This window comes from Lycium ferocissimum, chromosome 6 (genome assembly GCF_029784015.1).
Source record: "Lycium ferocissimum isolate CSIRO_LF1 chromosome 6, AGI_CSIRO_Lferr_CH_V1, whole genome shotgun sequence".
NCBI lineage: Eukaryota > Viridiplantae > Streptophyta > Magnoliopsida > Solanales > Solanaceae > Lycium > Lycium ferocissimum.
This window is the reverse complement of record NC_081347.1, coordinates 37,945,134-37,964,425: the sequence shown is the minus strand read 5'-3', so window position 1 is coordinate 37,964,425 and position 19,292 is coordinate 37,945,134.

Genomic DNA, 19,292 nt, shown 5'->3' with positions numbered 1-19,292 from the left:
ATGATGATTTTACTTACCGCGTCCCTACAGAGGGTCAAAGGGACGTTATATCTATGCATATGTACAAATGATTTTCTAATTATGTTTCTCCGTTCCCCAATGAATCTTGAATTGAGGTTGACACGCATAAGTATGTTTCAAAGACAAGTCTTACGATTTGATGTACTCTTATTTTCGGCACGATCTTATTTCTGTATTCATGCTTTACATGCTCAATACATATTCCGTACTGACCCCCTTCCTTTGGGAGCTGCGTTTCATGCCACGCAGGTGTACACAGATGAGTAGAAGATTTTCCAGCTGGATCGGCGAGCTCCATTTCCTCTTGGAGTGCTGCCGAGTCAGAGCGTCTGTGTTATGATATCTTGGTTTATGTTAGAGACTTTGCAAACAGAGTCATGTGTATAATATGTCGGCCTTGTAAGCGGCTCGTGTTTTATGTATCATTATGCATTATACTTCGATGTCATATGATTACGAATTTATTTGATTTTGAGAAAGAACGCAGAAGCATGTTTGTTTCTGAAAGACTTTCATTATGTACTTATGTTACGATTTAAGGGCCCATATAGGAAACGATCACGAGAGTCGAGCGGGTTCGCTCGGCCTAAGTAAGGGTCGGGTGCCATCACACCCTATCAAAGTTAGGGTGTGACAAATTAATGTATCGTACAGTCGTCCTAGGGGTTGTCCAAAAGTCGTGTCCAGATGTTATACCTCGCATTTTGTACATTTGAATATTCCGAGTTAATGGCGGGAAGTTAAGACAAGGTTATAAATTTTTTTAGAATGTATAAGTTGCGTATTCATCCTTTTTTATTGGAATGGATCATTAAGGGTAAATTCGGGATAAGGAAGAAATTGAAGGCTAAAAGTTGGAAAGAATTTTTCATGAAATGGCCCAGGCCTAGGTGGCCATGGGCCCCACCCACATTTTGACCAATATTTTCATACCATGGAATAACACAAATGTGCATCTTGTATTGGTGGAGGCTAATTATATATATGCATAATTCATTACTATGCAAGACTTATTCATCTTTTGCAATTTAAGAAATTTCCAGGAGAATTTGGAGAAAATTAGAGAAAAATTGGAGGAAAATAAAAAAGGGCACTGCCTCATGCCACCTTATATATATATATATATATATATATATATATATATATATATATATATATATATATAGGTGTGATAAGCATAAGGCATAATTATGTACTTCGCAGTTCAGAAAATTCAAAAAAAAAAAAGAAGGAACAAGAGGAGAGGTTCGGCCATGGTGGCCGGGCACTTGGGGTTCCAAGAAAGAGTCAAGAAAAATTATTTCCTCCTAGCTTTTCTACACACTGAAGGCCCCCGTTAACGTGGAATAGTTGTTGGGACAAGCGACGAAGAGTTTGGTTCTTACCAAAAACGAGCACTAGCCGAGGGAGGAACTAGGGAGAAGAGGTGAGGTTTAATCCTTTCTTGTTTATGTTATGGATGATTTGCATATGTTGTGGCATGTGAAAATGAATGAAAATCATGAAATGATGGTGTGTTGTGTGTGAAAAGTTGTATAGGTGGTGTTCTATAGAAGCAAAGGACTAATTTGTTAGCATGTTTGGATTGTTGTATTATGGACGTTTTGAGCATGGTAATGTGAAGAAATGGATGAAATTCATGAAGTTGAGGGTGATGGTGTGGTGGCGAATAGGAAATTTTGCTTAATTGTAGATGGAATAATTAAACTACTTGATATTTTGGTTATTATTGTTGTGAATTCCATGATGTAAATGAAGATTTAGCTGATCCAAGTTGAGCCGTAATCATGTGGGCTGATTTGGGACTTATTGTGACTTTAATGTGGCTTCTTGTATTAATGAAGATGATGTTTCTAATATATGGAATTGTTAATATAGCTTATGAATTCGGAAGAGAGAAAATGTATTGTGATGGTTAACTTATGGTATTTGAAAGTTTCGGGCAAAGTAAGATTTGGGTTGGATTGTCTTGAACATTTTGTGAATTGATTATTGATATTGTTATTATGATTGTTGGTTTGGTTGTTGTTGATTTGGCCGAGTTGAATTCTCGATGTTGAGAGTTATAGGGAAAATCTTGAAATTTTTGTAGACAAAGTGTTAATTTGGAATTGGATTCTCAAGTGTTATGGCTAATGGTTGATACCTAATGACATTATTGTAGATCGTGAGAAGCCGAGATGTAAGCTCGAATTAGCTTAGGAAGCGGCTAAGGTTTTGAAGGCTTACTTTTTCCTTCTTGGCATGTCTTAGACGTAACTAAGGTATGACATGACTTGTGCCTTGGGGGTAATTCCACTCTTACGTTCCGAGTATGTATATGACTCTTATTTGCCCCATAATGTGACATATTTCATATAGTTCTTAAGTCTTATGTATGCTTGGGTTTCAAATAATGCATAAAGGATTTTGTTCCTAAAAGATTTCATGTCTAAAAATGTTCGCAACTTTTGTAAAGGAACCGGATTGCTTTGAAACGTTCGTAGAAAGTTTGTAACGTATAATGGCTTTGATTTTCATAGGCGGGCTCGGAATGACTTGATATATTTATGATATTTGATATGTTTCCGAGTACCGTCCGAAAGATTTTTGATATAACTATTGTTCCGATTTTCAAATGGCGATTCATTTATGATTACTTCATTGAGTCTCTGAAAATAATTTATGTGCATATGGTTTCTCACTACTCCGCTCGTGCTAGCCTCAATATGTCTTTCATTGCGTCCCGGGCCACGGCATGTGGCCTGCAGCACCTCATTGCATTATTCACCGCGTCCTCCACTAGGTCGGGGCACGTTATATTTACCGCGTCCCTTGCTAGCGTGGCCGGGGCACGTTATATGATATGATGATATGGGGGAGGTGGCCAGGATGGCATATGATGATTCCCTTTACCGCGTCCCTCACTAGAGGGCCGGTGTTAGAACCCGTATTTGGTACATTGGGACAATTCGGATTAATTATGATAAGTTAGGGTCCAAACCATTCCGGGATGCAAAGTCGAGACTTTTGACCTTCGATTTTATTTTGAGTCATAAGTTGTGCATGAATTTGTTGCATGGAACAATTAGGAAAATTTGGGACCAAAATTGATAAAGTTGGAAATTGGAAATCATCATTTTTCCATGTGTGGCCCTTGGCCGTGTGAGTGGGAGTTGGCTCCCACACAATTTTTGTGACAACTTTAATTGGTCCAACACATTAGTGTGGACAAGGGATCATGTGCACTCATATAATAGCAAAAGATGAATTCTAAGTCATCATTAGTCATTCCAACACTTAGCAAAATAACAAGAAGTTGAAGAACTCCCTCCACCAAACTCTCGGCCAAGAGAGAAAAAAAACAACTTTCATTCAAGCCATCCTAAAAATATTTTGTTGATGCAAACCCACTAATTTGAGGTCCCTAAGTAAGCGTGGAAGTGTTGTTGGAGCGATCAACCCGCTAGTTTTCATTATCGCAAACCCTAGCCTATTGTGAAGTTGAAGGAAGAAAGGTAAGATTTGATTATGTTTTATGTGTTATAAAGGTTGTATGTATGTTGTTGTATGCTAAAATGAAGGAAATTCATGAAATATATTATGTTGGAGTTGAGGCCATGTGTGTGATGGATTTAGCCGTGTAAGTGTGTGTGTGTTGTGTTGTATTGAAGTGATGAATTAAGTTCTATATAGTATGTTGATAGTTGTAGTGTGAAGAAATGAATGAGAATTATCCATATGTATATATGTTGTGTGTTGGCCGAAAATGATCATGGAATATGACAAAGAACGCATTAATGTCGCTTAGTGTTTTAGTCGTCGTAAGCTATGAATTCTATGTTGGAAATGAATGTTTAATGACTCAAATTGATGTTGTAATTGTTGCGGACTGATTTGGAGGTTATTTTACATTTAATGTAATTTGTATATTGATGAGAATAGCATTGTTAGAATGTGAATTGTGGATGCAAATCATGATTTGAAAATGAGGAATGTGTTAAAGTGAGGTTCTCGGGTTTGGGGACTGATTTCGGGTGAATTGGAGAAATTGTTGGATTGTTGGAAATGTTATATGAATTGCTTTGAATGTCTTTAAATATTGTTGGTATGGGTTCGGGTTAGTATTTGAATGTATAAGCATCGATGTTGGCTTGAAGGTAAGCCGTTGAATTGAATTTATGGATGTTGTTGAATGATGGAAAAGAGAGTTATTATTGTTGTATTGCCTTCTGGATTGGTTTTTGATGTTGCTAGGTTGGTTGTTGTTGTTGTTGTTGATTGATTTGGAGTTAAATTCTCGGGGTGGCCTATTCGGGGAAATCTTTGCCCAAATTTCTGTAGAATTAAGGGCTAAATTGAATTAAATGCCCAAAATGTCTATAGCTAATGTTTGGCATATTATGACTTGTTTGTAGACCTTAGGCAGCCCGAGACGTAGGTTGGATTCAGCTTGAGTTTGGATTATATTGGAGAGCGTTTGAGGTATGTAAAGCTCAACCTTCCTTCTTTGGCATGCCTTAGTTAAAATAGGCTATGACACAAGCCTCGAGGAAATTCTATTCTCGCAATCCGAGCATGTCTATGATACGCATTTGTTTCTTGATATTCATATGTTGATGTTATGAAATATTGATCCTATGTCCTTGGAATTATTGATTTGTAAAGGTTGCATGAAAGTTGGTTTTTTAAAGAGTTTATTCTTTAACGATTCTAAAACTACAAACGCCCATAACTTTCATAGAAAAGCTCGGATTGCTTTGAGATTTTCGTAGAAGGTTGTATGATGTAGGATGAGTATGTTTTCCATAGGCGGGCCCAGCTCGGGTCTACACCCGTCCGTGGGTCCCGCGACGCTCCTTTATGTAATTTCGACAACTTTTGAAAGAAAATGTTGTAATTATTATTCCGATTTCAAATATGACTATTTTACTTATCTTTTGGATTTATGACAATGATTTTATGCATATGATTCCTCATGACTCTGCTCGTGTGTTCTGTTATATCTTTCGCCGAGTCCCCGGCCCAAGCCCGTTGTCGTGCGCACTATGATATACTCCGGTGTTATCTTGTGTTTATGGTTCACGACCGAGCCCTCGCTCGAGGGCCGGGTTCCGCTATATTGGTGTTATCTTGTGTTTGGCGTTATGTTGTGTTATGATATGTGACGGGATTCGGAGATTTGAAATTTCGGTGTTATCTTGTGTTGTGGCGCCATCGACGCGCGACCATATTTTACGTGCCCTATGCATGATTTGTATTTTGAAAGTAAACATTTTGATATTTTTGAATATGTACTTACTTTTCATACTCTTATTTCGATTATTACCCATTTGTATATTATTTTTTCATGCTTTGCATACTCGGTACATATTTAAATGTGACCCCCACTTCTTCGGGGGTCGCGTTTCATGCCCACAGTCGCACTTACGCTTAAGATCCACCCGTTTAGACACCCTCTTACCTAATTGGAGTGCTCCCCATTCCGGAGCCATATTTTGGTATATATTCGTTCGTTGCATTTGTATATATTTGTTCGGTGGGCACGGCGGGGCTGTCCCGTCTTATGATTCCGTTTGTCTGTTTAGAGGTCCGTGGACATGTATGTGGGTTATACCCATTCTATACAGTTGTGTTTGTATGAGATATGTTCTAGGCGATCCCATTCGCCGTGGCAGCCTCGTCGGCTTGCATTTGTATATGTTTTGGGCCGTTGCGCCATTTGATAGCCTTGCCGGCTTTGATATATACGGTTGTGTTCGAGATGTGTTTGCGACAGTTTGATATAATCTGAGACAGCGTTTGATATTTGTGTCTGTATAAGCCATTTGTTTGCGACTCGGATTTGTGATTGTGTTTGGGTGCCCAATTCGGGCACTAGTCACGGCCTACGGGGTTGGGTCGTGACAACTAATGTCCGTAACGTTCCGAGGCAGGCTTGGATTGATTTGACATATGACTATGACCTTTGTGATACTCTATTGTACTTATGATATACGATATGTTTCCGAGTAATGTCCGAAAGCTTTTTGATATAAATATTGTCCGGACCTTCGAATGACGATTCATTATGATCACTTCATTGAGTCTTTGGAAATGATTTATGTGCATATAGTTTCTCACTACTTCCGCTCGTGCAAGCTCAATGCATCTTTCACCGAGTCCCGGCCGGGTACGCGTTTCGTGCACATTCCTCTCCGCATTGTTCACCGAGTCCCTCACTAGAGGGCCGGGTACGCTATATGTATATGTGTATATGATATGATGATGTGATGATGGGGATGGAGGCCGGATGGCACACCGAGTCCCCGTTGCTAGGCCGGGACACGCTTTCCTTCGAGTCCCTCGCTAGAGGGCGGGGCACAGTATGTATATATATATAATGGCATGATGACATAATTATGATATGATTTACTCACCGAGTCCCTCACTAGAGGGCCGGGTACGGTATATATGTACAATGACATAATTTTACTCACCGAGCCCCTCATTAGAGGGCCGGGTACGGTATATATGTACGATAATATGATGATACGATTGTGATATGATTTTATTTACCGATATATGTATATGTATATGTATATGTATGACAAATGTTTTTCAAAAGGCAAGTCTTATGATTTTTCCGTACTCTTTACTTCAGTATGGTCCCGCTTATTATATTTCATGCTTTACATACTCAGTACATATTCCGTACTGACCCCCTTCCTTCGGGGGCTGCGTTTCATGCCGCGGTACACTCGGGTGAGTCGAAGATATTAGCAGGAGATGTTCCAGCGGGATTAGCGAGCTCCATTTCCTCCGGAGTGCTGCCGAGTTAGAGCATTATGATATGGATTCACGTTCCGTGTTAGAGACTTTGCAGACAGTGTCGTGGGTATATGATGTCGGTTATGTAAACGGCTATGTCAGCGAGAATTACTATGCATTGTATTATAAGTGCTATATGTTTCTATATGTTATAGATTTTCTTTGATTCGAGAAAGGCAAAAAGCATATTAGTTTTTGAAAAACTTCCGTGGTAATTTTGTGTCATGGTTTGACTGTCAGCATGATTATGAGTATTACGTGAGTCAGCGGGTTCGCTCGGCCCTAGATAAGGGTCGGGTGCCCATCACGCCCTAACGGAAATTAGGGTGTGACAAATTTGAACCATCAAACCTTCATTTTCATCATAGAATCTACAACAACAACAACCAAGAATACTAAGTAAATTTAATTCATTCCTTCTACACAAAAACAAACACCACTCAAGCTACAACACCAACACACATAATTTCATAAATTTCATCCATTTCTACACCCAAAAACACGCACAACCATCCATAATACATGAAAGAGGAGATTGAACCTTACCTTTTCCACTTCACTTCTCAACTTGGCTAGGGTTTGCAACTTGCAAAAATGAATGCTTTGCTTGCTCCAATAACCACTCCACGTTATAGAGGACCTTCCAATTGGTAGAAAAGCTAGAAGAAAATTATTTTTTTGATCAATATTTAGGAACCATATTTGGCTAGCCCTTGGCCGAATACTCCTCCATTTTTTTTCTCCAAGCTTCTCCAAGTTTCTAGAGTTGAAAATGATGAATAATTCTTGCTTTGTCATCAACCATCTATGTATCTATATAAGTAGCCTCTACAAATACAAGGTGCACACATGTACATCTCATGGCTTAAGGCAATTGGCCAAGTCATGGGTGGTGGGAGCCCACACACCTACACGGCCACATGGCCCCTTGTGGCCTTTTCATGAAATATATTTTGCAACTTCTAGCCCCTAATTTTCCTTAATATTTCCATCCAATAAAATTCATAAGCAAGCGCATTAAACAAAATCGGAAAATAGCCTTGTCCTTAACTTATCACAACTAGCTTAAAATATTCCAATGTACAAAATACGGGATATAACAAGTTAAACTCGGAATAATCAATCCCAGTCCGATTCCAGGTCGGCTTGCACTTCGACTGGTCGTCGTTGCGCTTCGACGGTCATTGACATGTCGACGTGCATGACGACGATCTGATGATAGATTTTTAAACTCCCAGGACTTCAATCGTCTAATCACTTCAACGACCGTCGATCATGTTGACAGTGCAAGTCGACAGTCTGGTGTACTTTTCACTCTGCAGGAAGTTTATCGACGAGGCAACACGACAGACCGTCGAACATGTTGACGGTCCGTCGTTAGTGTTTATCAGTACAAAACACTTGATTTTCTCATTTTTCGCTTGCCGAGCATTCTAACTTCGAAATACTAGTAGAACACACAAAACACATCAAACTAACACAAACTTACTTGAAAACAAGTAAAACTTAGAGTTAAAAAGCATTAGATATGCCATAATTCACGGCACATCAATCTTGGCTTAGATTCAAAGTGAATATTAAAGATATTGTGGTTCTAGTGAGAACAAGGTATGACTCTCTTCTTATTGATATTGATTTAGGTTTACTTACGAAGATAGAGCTATTAAATAGTCGTATAATGAATTAGTTGATTGAAAAATCGGGTAAACATCGTGTGGGATGTTTTATGGAGTATATTGGTACTAAGGATGATGTTGTTGATATTAGTGGTCTTGTTGTTGTTGTTGTTGTTGGTTGTTGGTATTGTGATTTCGGGCTAGGGATATAAATAGAGGAGATGTTACCCGAATTTTGGCAGATTCTAAAAGGATTTAATTTGAAGGCTTAAGGCAAGCATATGACGATAAGCCTAACAATAGTATGAATTCTCTTAAATGTAGATTTACGAGCTTGGGAGGATAAGCGCTAAGTAGTTAAACAGACCAAAAAGGTATGTTAAGGCTAAATCCCTTTCTTTCTAAAGGCATGATTCTCTTCTTATGAACCCATACATGACTTCCATAATATCCTTATTTCCAAAGAGCTAGAAGCTCATGATTCTCAAAGTTTTTATGATGCTAAAGATGGATGTTTTCTATGATGATAATGATGATGATGATGATGATTCCATTGCTGGAGATTCCAAAGCTTATGTTTTGATGCTATTATGAGATTATTGAGCTTATTTCATGATTTCCTTATTTTATTCATTGTTGTTGATCTCACCTTATGATAATTGCTCCTTCAAGGTGAGATATAGCGATGATGATTGTTCCATAATATAAATCAGAGGTTACCAACCTTATGTCACTTCGATAAAGTAGTAGCTTTTATTTGGGCTCTCATTCATGCAATTTACATTATATATGTATATATAGGATGTGAGAAAAGGGCAAAGCGTTATATACGCATAACCACCTGATCAGTTAGTATACTATGATATCGTCCCGAACGCGGGATATATGAGTATGGATCGGGCTATTTGTTCCGCAGCAATATATATAATGATGATATGATATATGGATCAGGCTGCATGTTTCGCAGCAACATAATATACTTATGGATCGGGTTGCACGTTCCGCAGCACTATTATGTTATATATGTATGAAGAATGTTTTTTGTAAAAAGGCTAAGCATGCATGGCATCCGCCTTCAGAGGCAATTAGACGTATAGGTTCTCTCTTTATCTCATGTTATGTTCTATATCTCGTGTTATGTTTCTATTCATGCCTTACATACTCAATACACTGCTTATACTGATGTCCTTTCTTGTGGACGTTGCGTTAATTTCCACAGGAAAGCAGGGAGATGGACCAGATCCTTAGGAGCTTCATCAGCGGAGTTTTAGGAGTGCTCCATTTGCTTCGGAGCTGCAGTTTATTGGTATAACTCTTTTGTGTGCTTACATGGGCAAGGTGGAGTCCTGCCCTGTCCTTATGTATTCCTGTATTCTATATAGAGGCTCGTAAACAGATGTATGTAGCTAGACGTCCCATAACCTTATCAGTACATATTGTTGTATAATATTTTAGCAGCCTTGTCGGCTTCTGATGATGGGTATAGTTGTTGATGATTATGTAGAAATATGTCGTTATTTCGTGGCATATGCCCTTACAGATTATGATACCCATGAGCTATCTTTGTGGTCCACCTAGTAATGATTATGAGATGTATATTCAGAGGTGCTCGGTAGGTTAGCTCTGAGTACTTGTCATGGCCCTCTAGTTGGGTCGTGACAGTATCATGCATACATTATAAAACCAATAAAATAGACAAGTGAATCAACAACACATAATCAATAACCCAACAACAAGTCAACCAAGGATATTAACAATCAAGTCACCCAATGATATCAAGAATCAAATCAACGGAAGCAACCAACGGAACAAGTCTACCAATAATAACCACATACACGTTGTACACACATGCTAACTAATGTCATTACTCAGTAGTCATGACCTGCAGGGGACCCATGGTGTCCATGTACCACTCATTCCGGATACTCATCGGACCCGAGCTATAAATCCTCCACTCTAGAAAGAACCTCGGATGAGGATCCACATCATGTACCACTCATTTTTAGAATGAACCTCGGACCACGAGCTCAGAATCTAGGTCACATCCTCACCCCCGGTCAAATGTACAATTTTATATATATACATTAGTATTTCTTGTCCTCTTGTTTTCAATAATCGAATCATCATTTTGTATCCCAATTTCACCGAGAAGATCATATTAACTTCTCACCACAACAACATCAAACTGTAGGTTCCAACATAATGAATAGTGGCACGAAGCCTTCACAGTCACTCAATCAATTGCATGTAGGAGTCCAACCACACACACATTATGTTTGAAGACTAGACATGCTTTCTCCTATCGATTTCACAACACATACAACCAACTAATCAAAGTGTAATCAAGTAGACCGTAACCTACCTCAACCATAAAGCTGGAACAATGCGAATCACTCCTTTATAGCCTTCCCCTTCGGTAAAGCCTCGATACGCTCAAAGTCTAGCAATTAGAATGCTCAATAAGTCATAATTACTCTAGTCACAAAATCAATTTAAGAACACCCTTCCCTTTAGCCCCATTCCAATGGGTGAATGATTTCTAGGTGTAAAACAACCTAACAATTGCCTTAGCAACCACCAATCATCAATTTATAAAGCTATTTAATCAAAACATCTATTACAAGTAGTTTCCATGGTCAAGCTACCATTTTTATGAAACCCTAAGGCTTAATTCACTTAGTTCATGTCTCTAATGGTTCAATTCTTGGCTAGAAAGTGATAACCCAAACTATTAGATTATAAATACACAATAACAATCATAACCCATCAATTATAAAAAGTCTATTAAGTTTCAGGGTTGCTATTACCAATTTACCGTTGTAGGCCCATAAAAGGGATGATAATCATGAAGATGAAAGTGTCATGATGGAAGGAATGATTGATACTTACCTTTCAAGGATATTCTTGCCCTAGCTTGGAATTTTGCCCTAGGTGCTTGTTGGGAACTGTTTTGGAGTTTTATGAATAAAGAATTCGGAACTAAGTGTTTAAACCCGGATACCGTTTTTTGTCCACCGCTACAGTGGTCGGTATGCCTGTTACATCCGGCAATTTTGCGTATTTGGAAAACGTGGAATTAACCTTGACTTGTAAAGAATAAGGCCAAGTTTGGATTTTTCTTAGTATGTGTATGCCGGTTATGGAGGTTTGAATGTGGAAACAATGGAGAAGGCCTAAGGGCAAAATTGGAATTTTGAAAATTTATTTCGGGAATTGCAAAATACGATTCATGAAGGATTGGGCTCAAAAAAAAAAAAAAGAGAAATGAGGCCCATCTTGGAGAGGGGTGGCCGGCTATGTTAGCCCAAGCCCATGGGAATATTAATTTATCCATGTGATAAAATAATATAAAGGGATCATTGTCATCTTTTAATAGAAGATTCAAGAAAGAAAAAGAGAAAACCATTGAGAGCTCACAAGGAGCCTCTCGGCCGAACCCTTCAAGAAAGAAAAAAAAATTTCCAAGTTCATTAACTTGCATCCAAAAATCTTGTTCTTCTTGTATTCATACTAAGTTCAAGGTGCTCTCCAAGTTGGTATAATTTTCAAGGCAAGAAGGTGCTTCTTTGGCAAGAGAAAGTTGGAGGAGAAGGTAAGGATTTCATGTTCTTTACATGTTATGAAAGATTTGTTGTGTTGTAGTATGGAGAATTGGATAGAGTTTATAAATATATGAAAACTCCATGATTTGGCCGTGTGCATGCATGTGTTAGGTAGGCAAGACTAATTGATTTTTATGTTATATTCTAGTTGTAGTTGTTGTGTATTTTATATCGAACATGGAAGTTTGATGACTTTGGTTGAAGTTGCGGGTATTGAAGTGTGATCGTATGTGTGTGAGTAAGGAGCATGGCCGTGTGATGTTGTGTAGTGTGAAGGAGATGGATTGCATTCTATTTAGTTCGTTAGTTGTGTCGTTGTAACCTTTGTGGTGTAAATAAAGGTTTAATGAATTGAGTCGGCATCGAAAATGGTTGTATGTTGTTATGGGGAAATTATGCGAATTTTATATGATTTTTATATAGATATGGAAGTAAGGTTTAAAGGTGAATTATGGTTATTGTTAATGGAATTGAAAGGTAAAAATATGTTATGGAAGTCTATGTTGGAAGTTGGAAGTGTTGAACGAATTATGGTTTCGGTGGAATTTTTGTATAATTTGTGAAATAATGCGAAATGCTCCCGAATTGTATTTGAATGGTCTTGAATGAGTAAATGAGTACGAAAACATTGATATTAGTTTGAAAATGTGAAGTTAGTTTGGAAGTTGTTACCTTATGAAGAAAGAAGACTAATTATGTTAATAAGCGATTCTAGTCGATAATTGTTGTTGTTGGTGTTGTTGTTGGCTTGTTGTTGGTTATTGTGAGCCGAGTTAAATTCTCGGGGTGTCACATTTATAGGGGAAGTGCTGCCGAAACTTCGGTAGACAAGTATAAACCCAAGGTTGAAATGTTAACTCTCATGAATAGTAACTGGTATAGGTGACCATTTGCAGATTGTTGACGAAACGGGATTGGAATTTTGGCAAGCGTAAAAGGCACGAAAGGTATGTAAAGTCTTCCCCTTCATTATTTGGCATGTTCTAAACGTACTAGGCTCGAACGCGAGCCTTAGATATGACTCTGTCTCTTGAAACCCGAGATTGAAATTGACCCCATTTCCTTTAGCGTAATTGAACTAGTTTCTTTACAAATTGTCGTCAAAATGATTTATATGTACGAAACCTTCCCAAATAGACTCGGCTTATCCCAAAATTCTCATGAATAATCCCATAAGGTTTATGATCCATAATTTGAGTTCGCCACCTCGATTCACCCGAGGTGGGCCCACAGATTCCGAGACCTCTTACTATGGTTTTAATTGATTTATTTCTATACAATACTTAAAGGAACCTTGTGGTCATTGTACCGTTGTCAAATGATAAATACGACGAGTCTATGATATATTTTGATATGTGTTATGGTCCTAGAAACATGATTCGATATAAGTAATCGTGCCATCCCCAAAAAGGGCCTACATATATACTATGATCGTTATCCGATTTTTTTGTAGTGATATGTCATTTGAATTGTTCCATTTGTTAAGGAACGATCATTCTGAATGTTCCGTGAGCCCTATGATACATTTGCCCCGTACGAACAATCTCAAAAATTCTGTTTTGACATAATCCGTCACGACATCCGAAAGGTACGAATTATGACTTATTGTTGATTTGTCTATTAAGTCTGGACTTATATGCATGTGTTTCTGCACTACTCTGTTCGTGCAAGTTATGATATGTCTTTTCACTGAGCCCGGGCCAGGACATGATTTCGTGCGCATTTCTCTGTATTATTCACCGAGTCCCTCGTACTTGCGGGCCGGGACAGGTTATTTGTATATGGTTGTGATATGATGATACGGGGATGGTGGCCAGGATGGCACATGATTATCATTCACGAGACCGCAAGAGAGGGCCGGGACACGTTATGTATACATGATATATGATTTTGACGATATGATTCCATATTACCGAGTCCCTTAATAGGGCCGGGACACGTCATCTGCACACATGATACATGATTTTGTTATGCATGACTTCACTTACCGAGTCCCTTATCAGAGGGCCGGGACACGATATATGTTTGCATGACATCATATGATTTGATATGCATTATGTTTCCTGAGGTCTCGGACAAGGTATTACCTTTTGTATTTCAGATCTTAACCACAGCTCCGTCTGTTATGTTTCTGTACTCCTGTCTTTGATTATGATTATACTTGTTACCTTTTCGCTTTACATACTCGGTACATTTTTCGTGCGACCCCCCATTCCTCGGGGGGTGCGCTACATGCCCGCGGGTACGGACGCACGCGTGATACGCCGGGCCGTGGGGATATCATTCCCTTTGTTTGGAGTCGCTCCCCTTGATCCGGAGCCTATACTTTTGGTATATACTTTTGCTGTCATACATTCTGTTCATATGCTTATTTGGGTACGGCGGGGCCCTGTCCCGTCTTCTGATTCTGTTACGTATGTTAGAGGCCTGTAGACATGTATGTGGATTATGGCCATGTCTGTACGGTATATGTGCATGTAATATGTTCTGGTAGGTTCCCCCGCCATGGCAGCCTTGCCGGCTCGCCTATATATGTGTATGTGGATATGTTGGCTCTGTACGGCCTTTATTGGTATTTCTGCGCGTGCAGGTTTGATTTGGATAGTAAGAAAAACAGAGGAAACTCTGCCCAAATTACTCCAGATATTTGAGTTACTATTTTTGAGCTTTTGGTACGTACGAGTGCCCAGGTCGGGCACTAGTCACGGCCTACGGGGCTGGGTGGTGACAATGCCGCTGCGGCGGTCTCACTATAATGGGCAAGTGCCCGCTATACTGGACCATAACAAACCTGTCCCACTGCTATGGCGAGCCTGAGCCTCTTATATGCAAAAACTAGGGCACACGGTGGCAACCTTTCGTGGATGACACAGATTATCCCTTTGCTTTCGAGTTTGTGTAATATTTCCAAACTTGTCACGTGTCTTGGCGAGACACAGTAGGGACAAGCCAAAGCCTTGAGTGCAATAACCCACCATTCAGGCGATGCTGTTCGAACGAATTCTACCCATTCCTCAGGCAATGCTGGTCGAACGAATTCTATCCACTCCTCGGGCTCCCCTCTTGGGTTTGGAGGTGTGATAAAAGCGGCCTCTCTTCTCGGGCTTGGCGGCATGATGAAAGTGGCCTCTCTGGATGGCCAAGTGGGTTCTTGTGGATCAGACTCCACCTCTTCCTCCTCCGATTCCTCGGCTACAGGGATATACTCGGGAAGTATCCCCTTTCGTTTGTCCAAAACATTCTCTCCTTGGTGTTGTTTTTCAGTTGGTTCCTTGGGAAAAAAATCCATCAACTCGTAGGCCTCCCTGATCTTGGCCTTGACTGCTCGGATCTACCTCTTGAGATCTCCAATTTTGCGATGGAGTGAGCCCTCATTTTCCTTTTTGTCCTCATGTTCTGGTACGTTCTTGGCATCCATCTTCAGATTCTAAGAAGGTCACTAGACTTAATACGGGTATTGTTTTTCATTATTTTTCTTTGGGGTAGTGCTCGGTACTTTCAATTAAGCATTTAATCAGAATGTATGAAAGCAAGTAAATCACATAAGGCAGTTCATACAAATATAAGTATACTATTCGCGTTCCTAAACCAAGGTGTACCAATCGTTTGAAACATGAATGTGCCATTTGAATCAAACCATTGCCTCATAAGCATAAAATGATAATAATATTCGTCCCCGAAGGGATACAAAAGGATAAAGTAAAGACAGTGCATAAAAATAAATCATCAAAAGTGCCCTTCGGTGGATGATGACGAGGCTCAATCAGTCTTGGCCCTTTTTGCCTTTCAGAGGGTATTCTAGAGATATGAAGATGGGCCAATGTCAAAGTGGTTTCCATCAGAAACCCCTTCTGTGTAAAAGTCAGTGGAGCAACGTCATCTAAAGTCTTCTTCATCCTGTTATCGAGCTCAACCAAACAGTCATTAGTAAGCTCCAACTCATGTCTCAGACTCTCTATGATGGCTTTGTCATGCTCAATCTTTTCCAAATACTTGGTATCTCTGTTGTCAACTCTCTTCTGAACCAAGCGGGCTCGAATCTCGGCTTGATAATCCTTATCTTATACACAACTGTAAAGAATAGGTCTAGGAGGAAGAGTACCTTGTAAGTCGTCCCTTAACCAATCTTTGTACTCCACCACACAATCGGACGAAACCTATCCTCGGCTAAAAGGTCAGGACCCCAAATCATGCGACCTTTCTATTCTCGTGTGTAATCCAAAGCCCTCGACGGTCTATCGGTGTCATAGTCAATGATCAAGTCTCCCATGCCTCTGACTCGGGGGACGACTTGGATCCTCCCAAATTGTCTCTGTTACACCTCCCGTTTTATAGCAAGGAGATTTTGGCTTATTAGTGGTGTATACCTTCGGTCCGGTAATCCGCACTAGAGTTTTAGGACATGAGATATTTTACCTTGTATGTGTACAAGAGTATAAGTAGGCATTCTTGACATTACGAGGGAATTAGAAGTGAAACGAATCGAATCGGAACAAAATGGAGCAGTTCAAAAAAAAACTGCTGACACCAGTCAGCGTCGAGGGCCCAAAGAATGACCATCGACACGTCGACGAGCCGTCGTCTGGCGCCGTCGACAAGGTTTTGCACTCAGACATCTCAGGCGGCAGTTCGACGGGGCATGTCGACGGACCGTCGACACAATGACGACCGTCAACCCGCGGATCTGGAACTTTCCAGCCTTGGTTATAAATATAAGACCCCTCATTTTTTTCCATTATTTCTCCTAAAAACAGATCCTATATTTCTCTAGAACCCTCTAAAACCCTCCCTCTATTTTCTACAACAAATCTATACCAAGAAACCAAGATCAAAAGCCAAGATTAAGAGATTCATATACTAAGAAGCCTATTAGGGTTTGTGAAGAGTAAGAATTTCTTTGGTACCCAAGTGGGGGGTTTCATTCTAACAGAGTGGATTGACTTAAGGCTTATTCCCAAGTGATTAAGGTGAGTTATATGTTATTCCATGTTATTAAAAGTATTGAGAGGTTGAAAGACTTGGATTATGGAAGGGGGGAGAATATGGGGTGCAATTATGAAAATAATAATATTCTTGAATCATACCTCTTGATATGTAATGAGTATAATCTTGTTATGAATAGTAATAAAGATGTTGCAGGGGCATTGTATGAGGTTGGATACAGTATGGTGCCATAGTTAGGATTATGAAGGAGTTTGATAGGGAATGTTGAGAATTTAATAATGTCTAGCTCGATGAAGTTATTGATTAAGATATTATGGGAGTTGCTTATTACGTGGAAGAAGTCATCGAAATAAAGGAGATGTTACCCAATTTTCGTTAGCTTTAGCTTAAGCTTAAGTATATTTTGGATTATCTAATTTTAGTACGAACTCTCTTGAATGTAGAAACGTGAATATTGGAGGGAATCGTTCAAGTGATAAAGTTAGTAAAATGTAAAGGTATGTAAGGCTAGACCCTTCTTTTCTAAAGCATGACTCCTATGACATGACTTCCTTTATTGTTCCATGACCTTCTTACATTCCGAAAAAATATGAGTCAATGTTTATAAAGAGCTTCTTATGAAACTAATATGAGAGCTATGTCATGAGTATGATAATGATGGGTCTAAGCCTAGAGATCCAAAAGCTTATGATATGATATTTCCATGAAGCTAATGATCCCTATACGGTTCTTTGATGTTATTCATTGTTGCTAAACCCACCTTATGATGCTAGTTCCTTCAAGGTGAGGTATGATGATTATAATTACCCCATAATGGAATTGGGGGTTCTCGACCTTACATCACCCCGATATAGTTATAGATTATCTTTGAGTTCTAATACATGCTTTATGATAAGTGTATGATAATGATACTACACCGCGCCTAGGTGGCCGGGCATGACACAGCGAAGGTGGGCTGCGTACGATTACACCGTTCCTAGATGGCTGACTATGATACTGCGAAGGCAGGCTGCTTGAGCTAACACCGTGCCTAGATGGCCGGACATGACACCACTAGTGGGCGGCATGCGATGGTTACCCGGACGCAGGTTAACGATAATGGCATATGTGATATGTATGACATGTGTTTTCTTTTAAAGGATAAGCAGGTTATATCTTCATCTCATGTTTCCCTAATTTCTTTTATAGCCCGTATTTTGTACGTTCGGATAACTCGGAATAATTGCGAGAAGTTAGGGTTCGACCATTTTCCAAGATTATTTTTGTGCGAGAGGTCGTTGGCGAATATTAATTAGGAACATTATTAGTATGGAAATATTGAAAAAGGTTAAGGGTAAGAAGGAAATTTGCAAAGTGACATCATGGAAATAATGTGGAAGTCAAGGGGCAAGATGGTAATTTCACAATGTCCAAGGAAATTCTTGAAAACTCTCATGTTGGCCATGTGGCATAAGTATATGCCCACATTATTTTGGGGACTAAAGTGTACAAGATAAGACATTGGTCTTCTTTGACCATGATGGAAAAATCAAGAAAAATAAAGAAAATTCTAGAGAAGGAAAAGAAAAATGAAAAGAAAAGAGAGGGCATGTGCCCCTCACATGTTAGTAGCTTATATATATATATATATATATATATATATATATATATATATAAGAGAGAGATGACTAATTATTCATCATTCAAAGTGAAGAAACAAGAAAAAAAAAAGAAAGAGAGGGAGAAAGACATGAGGTTCGGCCAAGGTGGGGCATTTTTGCCCCCATGAAATCTTGTCCCAAAAATTCTTTTCTTCATGTATTTATACTAATTCAAGGGTCCTCTACAACGCGGTATAATTATTTCGGAAGATGGGACGTTCGTTTCGACGATTCCACACCTTGGACAAGTGAAGAAGTTAAGGAGGAAAGGTGAGATTTAATCCCATTTTATATATTATGAAGAGTTTGTTTACATTGTAGTAGGTAGAAATGGATAGAATTCATGAAAATAGGGAAGTTTGCATGGTGGTTGTGTGTATATACATGTGGCCGTGTATGCATGAGTTGTGTAGGCAAAATTAATTAAGTTTTATGTAGTATTCTAGTTGTGGTTATTATGGACTCTATATTGGAAATGAAAGCTTGATGATTTTGGTTGAAGTTGTGAATGTGGGAGGTGGCCGAATATAGTAGTGTAGGTGGAAGTGATGAATTAATTTTATTTATAACGTCTTGGTTGTTGTGTTGCGAATTCCATAATGTAAAATGGATGAAGAACATGAGATTATGCATGTTGTGATGTGGCCGAATAGAGGTGTGGTTTGACAAGCCATGATAAT